The following is a 9,422-nucleotide window of genomic DNA, read 5'->3' on the forward strand; positions in this document are numbered from 1 at the left end:
TCTCGCCATGCCAGACTGAATTTTTTTCTTAAGCTGAGACGATTGTAAATGGGGAAATATATATATATATTATATATATATATGTGTGTGTATATATATATATGTGTGTGTACACACACACACACATAACACATACACACATATACACAAAATACAAATACCTATATGAACAACATATATAATACACACATATACACAAAATACAAATACATATATGAACAACATATATAAGAGAATATTTAAACTGCTGTCTCTTGCAGATATGTTTATTAAGTACACAACTATAAACAAGTTAAAATGTACTACTAATTGATTTTGGTTATGTAGAGAAAGGTAGAAAGAAAATATATTATGAAAGAAAGAAAATATTTTCCTAAAAAATAAATTTAATCACTATCACTATTCATATTCTGATGAAACACCTAAAACTTTGATTAACAAACACTTTGTAACAACTGTAATAGTAAACTTTAGGTTGCTGTGTTCTTGAACATTTTCTTGTTAATTTTACTATAAATCTATGAAATTGCAAGCCACTTGCTTAGAGTTCATGGTAATAAATTTTTATAAACTAGAAAATTGTTCAGTAGCTAAAGAAAAACATTAGAAAGCAAAATAAACTGTGGCAGAGAAAAATTTTTTAAAAATGTCCTGCTTTGTGACTTTGGGTGCCAACTTCATTAATTAATACAGACTTTAAATTCCTTTCAAGAATATGAGCTAGAGAACTAGAGCCACTGCTGGTGTAGATAGTAAAGACAGATCAAATGGGTTTCATTTAAAATATGGTGGCTTCAGATAAGACTAATTAGCAGGATGACAAAAAGCAGTCAATAAAATAAAAACAAATCTTGTTCTTTAAATGCTGGCAACAATTAATGGAATTAATTCAAAATTGTTTCTCCTGTCCATTAGTATATAAAAACTTAGCACTCGTTTTTTTGATGCTGCTGTTTTGGTATTATTTTCTTGTGTTTTGATAGTATATACCTTGTTCTGTGTGACCAGAAGTGCTGATGATGTCAGGGAAAGAGGAAATAGTGCAAGTGGGGAGTTGGGGAGACAAACATAGGAGAGGATGTGGAGAGAAGGCATAAGGGGCCAGACAGGTGGAATGTGCCAGGAATCCAGTACAATGAATGACAACAGCTTTTGTTTTTAATTCTTTTTTTTTTTTTTTTCCAGCAGGTTCATCTATTCTGCTTATTTGACTGACTCTTGCTGGCTATTTGTTGCTTTGGTTATATATTGCTACACAATAAACTATCTCAAAAAACTTAGTGGATCATAAGGAACAATTTTGTTCAGTTTCTGACATTTCTGCAGTCTGGGTGGAGTTCAGCAAGGACAGTCCGTGTCTGTTTCATGGGGCATCAGCTAGAGTGTCTTGGCGGAAGATGAAGACCCCACTGCTCAGATGACCTCACACATGCGGCCAGCAAATTGATGCTAACTATCACCTGGGAACTCAGCTGGGCTGGCTGGCAGGGGCCTCAGTTCTCCACAGCTGCTCCACATGGCTAGGTGGGGCTGCTCACCACATAGTGGTTTCAGGGTACTCGAATTCCTAATATGGAAGCTGGATTTCCCCCAGAACCCCAAGGTGGCAGTTTCCAGGTCTTAAGGCTTCAGCGTGAAACAGGCATACCATCATTTTTGCCACATTTTGTTCATTAAAGCAGGTCACAGCCCAGGTTTAAGGAAATGAGCCACAGACAGGTATGTATATCTGGAAATATGCCTCACTGGAGATCGTAGCATGAAAAGTAATGAATACCACACCCATCTATCAAAGAGAAGATTGATGCTTGACAAGATTAATAAGCTTTCAGATTTTAACAATGTTAAAACAACACTCTCTAAGAGAGGTTCAAGATTACTCTGAAAAATAAACACCTTTCAACTGAGTTAATGTCACCCCAGATTAATAACCTACTGAAGAACACAGAGTAATAACATCCTCATAATGCGAAAGAGAATAGCCTTTTGCTTCAGGTTTTTGAAAGAGGTTTTTTTATGAAGGGAAATTTACTGGCCAGAATTGTATAGAACCCTGCCTCAGTACCACATTTCCCTAGTTTATCTTAATCTGAGTTATTCACTCAGCAAAAAAAGACACTGCTGATCTCATGTGTGGTTGCGTGGCACATAGGGTGCAGTGATAGATTTTAAAAGGGAATCGTACACTAAACAAAGTCTGCAAATGTTGCTCTCATATGGATCTGAACTTTCTGAGAAAAGTTGTTTAAGGGAGAATTCTCAGCTTTGCTCTCTTTTATAAGCAATAAAGCCCTCCAGGATTTGTATTACAGAATTATGGGAGTGAAAACTGCCATGGTAGGAAGAAGAACAAGCAACCTTAATTAAATTTCTGCTACAGATATTTTCTATTCATCTTAGATAGCTCAGCACCACCACAACTTGCAAGCCTCAGTTTCTTCTTATTTGATAATGGATGAAAATCTAGATATAAAGATTAAGGTAAGATAAAATAATATAAAGCAAACGAGGACAAAATAAGAAATGTGAGGTGCATTGTATACTGTAAAGTATTATACCAAAGTATTGTTTCATAATGATGATATAGAAAGGTCTATTTTAAGCAACTCAATTACTTATTTTCTGGAAAATGCTTTGCCTGATACTCTCATACACTGGGATTGTAGATTCCTACTGTTGCAACTCACTGCAGGTGTTTTTGAGTACTCTATATAAAGAAAATATTTTAGAATTTTTACGGATGTTAAAGAAGTATCCAAAATACAAGCGCTAATTGTGGGTGAGGAACACCACTTGAGAGATGCTGAGAGTGAAGTATAGTGGTCTCCAGGCCACTTGACATTTTCATTAAGAAAGCTCTTGCCAGTGGTAATTACCTTACCCTCACCTGGTCATGCCTAAACATGAGAATGTGTCCTTTTTCATAAACAATGTTGATTTCTTCCTGAAATTATCAAGTCGCCAAACATTGACTAAACCATGTGCTTCATATTTTCTTGAGCACTCTGGGGAACATAAGAGAAGTATAAGCTATGTTTGGAGTTCTTGGGGAATTTAGGATCCATTACCATTTCAAAATAGCCTGTAATGCTGCAATGGGCTGGATAAGAGAGCTCGGGGCTTGGTGGGCACTACTAGAGCTTAGGAAAGGGAGAGACAAACCCTAGCTAGGGCAAGGAGCGAAGGCTTCTTGAAGATAGGGACTGAATTTCTGTATCCAAGCATGAAGTGGCTAACAGTAGTTTATTACTTTAATAGGTTCTTGAAGATTAAGATGCTCAAGAGAGAGGTACAAAGAAAGTGTTTAAGATGGAGAAACTAGATGAGGATGGAGGGAGAAACTAGAAGATTCCTGCTAAGAATTTAAGGAGATAAGGTAAGGAAATTCCAGTGACCAGGGCTTCTGAGACCCGGTCCAGGAGTTCAGGCTTTCATCTGAGAGGCAACATAAAGCAATTATTCTGTGCTTCAAAGTATGGAATTTCACTTTGTCAAAAAATTCTAGAGTGAAAAATTTCCTGTCTTTTTTTCCCCAATATTGTGAGTTCAAACTTTTATAGAATTTTGGTGTTAAATAGTAGAGTCATTTTTCAATGATGGAATTATTTGTCTTTGATTAATCGTGAGGATATTCCCTTTCTGATTGTGTCTCCTTTCATCTGTTTCTATTTCATACGTTTCTCAGATACTGAAAATCTACTCCTTTGAAACCATAATAAAAGACTGCTTTTATGCTGATGTTTTTTTTCACTTTAGCACAAAAAGGCATCATATCTGTGAAGATGCTGTAAGAATTTCAGCTGAAACTGAGGTAAGACCACCAGAAGTTTGGGAGCTTTCTACGATGGTTATTTGTGCCTTGAAACAAAATGCCTTAAGGATGCCTTCTCTAAGAATTTCAGTACAAAGGTAAACAATTACTGAGTCAGGTGATCACCAAGTAAATGAAAAAGTGTAAAGAGAATTATGTCTCATGCCAGGGTTTGCATGGATGTGAATTATGAAAATAGGGTGTAACTTCTGATTTTTTGTGTGTATTGTGAGAATCAAATCAGCTCTGCAAGACCAGGAAGTGAATAGCGCCTCGTGAATTCACACTCACATCGTGCTTATGGATGGAGAGAGGAAGCAAAGCTAATAGGTAAACCTGCACCAACAAGGCCTGGCTAAGTATCCAGATAAATACAAAGTCAGTGAAAAAGGCTGTACACCTATGCAGCCCTCTGAGGTACAGCCACATCAAACTTGCCTACGCCTCAGTATTCTACAGGCATGCTAATTTTAATACCAGCCTGGGTCTGCACTTAGCAAATCTCTAACCATTGCACACGGATTTAGAATTGTACCTGACATATCCTAAAATGATACTTTGATTTCTTCACTCTCAAACCATGCAATTTTGCTTTCTAGAACTTCAGCTGAGAATAAATGTATTTAACATTTGGCTTTGGCAGGAAGAAAATGTTTCAATATAGAAATATGTGTCTCTACCAATGCAATTGTTAATTCAAACTCTGCTGAGGCACCTGAAGAGAATGGGCATGTAGCACATAGTAGGTATTCAATTACGTTGTTATGCTGAAGTCTATAAATGGCCAGGACTCAAAATTGTATTTGTAATTTGAACAAATTATAAATGAATTAAGTGGTGCTCAAAACAACCAGAGACAGGAGAGAAATTAGGATAAAATAGAGATTAAGGAAAGTAGAGGCCCTAGGGAATGATCCATAGCAAAGAAAGTACATGTCATCCTGTTTTTTTTCTTAAATTGAATGCCTGAGTCAGGGCGTGGTGGCTCACACCTGTAATCCCAGCACTTTGGGAGACCAAGGCAGGCAGATCACGAGGTCAGGAGTTTGAGACCAGCCTGACCAACATGGTGAAACCTCATCTCTACTAGAAATACAAAAATTAGCCAGGCATGGTACATGCATCTGTAATCCCAGCTACTCAGGAGGCTGAGGCAGGAGAATCACTCAAACCCAGGAGTCAGAGGTTGCAGTGAGCTGATATCATGCTTGAGTGACAGAGCGAGAGTCCATCTCAAAAATTTTTTTTTTAATTGAATGCCTGAGTATAGGAGAGCTGCCTCTCTCCCACCCCTGATACAAATAAACCACAGACACATGGTCCCAGGATTTGAGTCTAGGAACAGATAGCAAAGAAAAAAGGATTAGATTTGAGTTCTTCCAAACATGACTCGTGTGACAATAGAAAAATTACTTTACTTGTTTAGACCACAGCCTGATCTGCTAAAGAAAGGTTTTGAAATAATGGTGTAGGTAATGCCCTGATTATATTTAATGACATTAGAGTTATTTCTAGGTAAGTGCATACAATACTAAACACAATGGTAAAAGTACTTATGGAGCCCATAAGCCTCTCCTATACTTATGAAGTCCAATTCCAGAGAGGGGAAACAGATAATAAAGGAAAATGAACAACATGCTGGGCAAGGATTAATGCTAAGAAGGGAAACGAAGCAGGCTGAAGACAGAGACAGTATACATGTCGCGGATGTCGCCAGACACAGGCTGGTCATCACAAGTCTCTCTGAGGAGGTGATATTTAAACAGAGAAGTGCAGGAAATGAGGAAGCAGACATGTAGATAATTCAGAGCAAATGATCCCAGCCTGGAGGAACAGAAAGTGCAAATTAAGCCCTAAGGCTGGAATGTGCCTGGAAGTTTGAGAAATCAGAAGGAATCCCATGTGGCTGTAGGGGTGAGCTGGCAGGTAGCTGGTTTACACAGGACACTGTGGCTGGTTCTACTGCTGACAAGGATCCTGCCTTTTAATCTGACTCATTAAATCTGACTCATTTAATCCGAAACCATTAAAAGACTTCTAGTAAACAGTAACAACTTCTAACTTAAGTTTTAGGAACACCACTCTGGATGTTTTCTAGAGAAAGGATTTCAAGGAAGTAAGCACATAAGAGGAAGACCAGTTGAGGAAGCTGTTGTAATATGTCAAGCGAAAGTGATGACGGTCTGGGCACACGTGTGAGTGATACAGGTGGTCAAAGGTGGTAAAATTCTGCATCTATTTTACAGGTATAGCTAACAGGATTTGCTGATGGGTTGATATGACACCCCAAAGAGTAAAGTTCTCTCCCTGCCTGATTTTACAAGATAAATTCTTGGCAGAAAGGGTGACAAGTGCAAACAAAATCCCAGAAAATGTGATCCTTGCAGCACTTGAGTCAATGGAACATCTGAGACACTGGGTTGGGTGTAAAGGGAGAAGAGTATGCCTTAGGAATCTAACTTAGCATCCTGCAGTGCATATGAGCCTCAATGGTTGGTGAGTCACACACAAATATCTTTACAAGTGTGTGTTAGATCATTCATCAATATTCTTTGTCTCCTTTATGTTAGCAAGTCTTAAAAATAAAGCTCACTCTTGTGTAGTGTATAACAGGCCACATGGCCATTTGGTGACCAACTTATAAAGGAAAATCAGTTTTGCCTAGGATGAATTTGGGAATCAAGAAAATCTGATTGGGAACTCAACCCCCTGGAGAAAAAAAAAAAAAAAAAAAAAAAAAAACTTTGCAATCTAAGGGAAATCACAAACTTGACTTCATACTTGGTTGCTTTGACTGTCAGTTGTATTCAGATAATTGGCAGTAGCACCATCTCACCGTAATTTTCTTTTCAGAATATGCCAGAATTTAAAGTGCTGTTTTAACATGTCACAATGGATATGCAGTGAGCTTTGACTATTGCAGCCACAGATTTGTATCTATGAGTTCTACATCTCATCTAGGGAAACCTGGTACTACTCATGGTGACTGTTAGTATAAACTACCCCAGAAAACTTAGCATCCTGCAGGCACACATACACACCTTGCTCATCAAGCTATGCAACTTTAGTTTGATTTATTCAGATATTTTAATATTATATATGCTATTTTTAAAACACTTTATTTTGTCCCTATCAGTTACTTAAGAATAAATTCAGTTGTAAGTTCATTCCTTCTTGGACAATACTTAAGCCCATCCTAAGAGTTTCCTCACTTCAGAAACATCTCTATTCATGATGCTTTCTTAAATTGATAAGAGTTTACTGACCACACATTGTTTGTTGATCTCTGCTTAAGGCTTTTCAAAAAGAATTTGACATTTAGGAGAAGGAGAAGAGACCAAGAACAAAAGATCAGAAAGAAATACTGAGATATAGGTGTAAGCAATTTTTCCTGTTCTTCTCCTATCACCTCTTACGCATGTTGTTTTCTGGCTAGCCTTGAATTTCCCGTCTTATTCAATCTGAAGAAGTAAACTCAAAGTGGTGACAAATCTTTGTCCAGGTTGGTCAGAAGTGAGTGAGACTGAATTTTCATGGGGTCTGATTTAAAGAACACAGGAGAGCCTCCATGCTGAGAAATTTCTCCTGATGCCTAATTCAGAGCCTGAAATTTTAGCATTGTGATTGCATCCCCTTTGTTATAGACTCTCTCTGGACTTTACTTTGAAATTCCAACTGCCCCTGAAAATATCAATAAACTAAATCAATATAGAGAAGTGCACTGGAGATCTTCCTGTGTGACTGGCAGTTTGTAGTAAAAGCACCAGCAACAGAAGAAAGAAGAACAACTTCCAGTCAAAGGTGGGAAATGAACCCAAGTAGGGCACATGATGGGGTAGGAGAAGATACCAAAAAGAAACCTCTGTCTAACCTAAAACGTGGCCTTCCAAGATGACTGAGGGCACAGGGTTGAAATAGGAGGAGGCTGCCAATTGAACACTGGATTTGGCAAGATAAAGGTAGTCAGTGACATTGTTAAGTACAGTGGCGGGAATGAAAGCCCAGATAGAATGGATTGAAGTGAGAATGGGACATTTCATTTTCCTAGTAAAATGAAATAAATGGGAAGAAGCCAACAGCAGGCGTCCTTTCATCAGTCTTCAATCACCGTTGCTTACACATGCCTGGGATCTTTGCACTGCACGACTACCAGAATTCAAAAAGATCTAACTACTTTGATTAAATACTGTGCCCAAGGACATAAAATGAAAAATTAGGACTAGAGGGTTAAAGGAAGAACTGGGAAAGATGATGTAAAGAACCATTCAAAAAGTTTAACTGTAAAACACAAAGAACAATTGAATGATTACTTGAAAAGTTTAAATGAAGGGGTGTGTGTGTGTGTGTGTATGTGTGTGTGTGTGATTATTTTCTATTCCCAATAAAAATAATACCTGGAATGTAAGGGACATCGAGTTTATTGTCTTGTTTGTTGATCCATGCTTAAGGCTTGCATTCCATGTATAAGCCTATTTTCACGTATTAGCTCATTTAAGACTTAAAACAACCCTACAAGGAAGGCACTATTATCCCCATTTTACAGAAGGAAAATGGAAGCACAGAAAGATTATCAACTTATCTTAGTCACAAAGAAAGAATGTGGGAAGAAACTGAGATTTTATTTCAGGTGGGTGACAGTTAATTGTTATGGTTTGCTAAGAAATTAGTGGGTCCCACAACCTTTTAAAATATTGTCTGTGTTAGTACTAAAACATTATGCTGTTATTTATATACGTATATGTCTATGTTTCTATTTCTTTATCTTATGTAATTCTTAAGTGTAGGAACTCACTGTCTTTTGTCCTTTCAAGAGCGTAAACAATGCCTGATATACGACAACAGCAACAACAACAAGGACATTGAATCTTTATCCAGAATTAACAATATACCAGACACCAGGGAAGTGCTTTCTTCAGTGTATCTTTTTTTTTTGTTTTAAAGGAAAGAAAGAAGAGATGTAGGGAGGGAGGAAAGAGTTGGAAACAAATGAAAGGAAAGCAAAGGGAAGGTAGGTTGCTTCTAACTATAAAGGCAACCTGCCATAAAGAAAAACAGAGGGTAAAGAGCCAGTGGAGGAACAGATATTTTATGAGAACATGAACTACATTTTATTTTTGCTCTGCTCAATGTTTCTAAAATTCAGTCTAAGATTTAATGTAAATCTATTTGAAAGGAGTTGCTAAATTTTAACTGGAAATACTTCTTTGTGCTAAATAATCTTTATAGCATTCTAAATTATAGCCAAGTAGCAATATCATTACAGAGCTGTTTAGCCATAGCAGTTTATGTGGAAAGTCAGAAGAAGGTGATGATGCATATCAAAATATATAATAAAGAACTTTTAAAAATCATGGGTATCTTTATTTACTCAAAATACTTTTTATTTAGCCATTTTAATGCATTCAAGATTAAAAGGGAGAATGAAACTAACCACTGGGAACTGCAAAATGTCCATGAAATGATAATAATATTCTGTACTCTCAAAGTACTTTTCATGAGAGAAGGTCAAAGCACTTTACAACCATTAACACATTCAACCTCACAGAAGCCTGTGGGATATGTAGGTGGTAGGCAGCTTGAATTCACTTTGTGAGAAACCAAAATGGAGATG

General features: G+C 37.2%; 1 long non-coding RNA gene across 1 annotated transcript; it reads left to right on the top strand.

Moving 5' to 3' along the window:
• The first annotated feature begins 204 nt into the window (after nt 1-204).
• On the top strand, nt 205-6,553 carry LOC110741035. Its single transcript, XR_002516555.2, has 4 exons — nt 205-1,719; nt 3,259-3,376; nt 3,757-3,811; nt 6,058-6,553. It is a non-coding gene; the product is annotated as an uncharacterized LOC110741035 (long non-coding RNA).
• Nucleotides 6,554-9,422: the final 2,869 nt, after the last annotated feature.

The sequence above is a fragment of the Papio anubis genome, chromosome 14 (assembly GCF_008728515.1).
Source record: "Papio anubis isolate 15944 chromosome 14, Panubis1.0, whole genome shotgun sequence".
Lineage (NCBI taxonomy): Eukaryota > Metazoa > Chordata > Mammalia > Primates > Cercopithecidae > Papio > Papio anubis.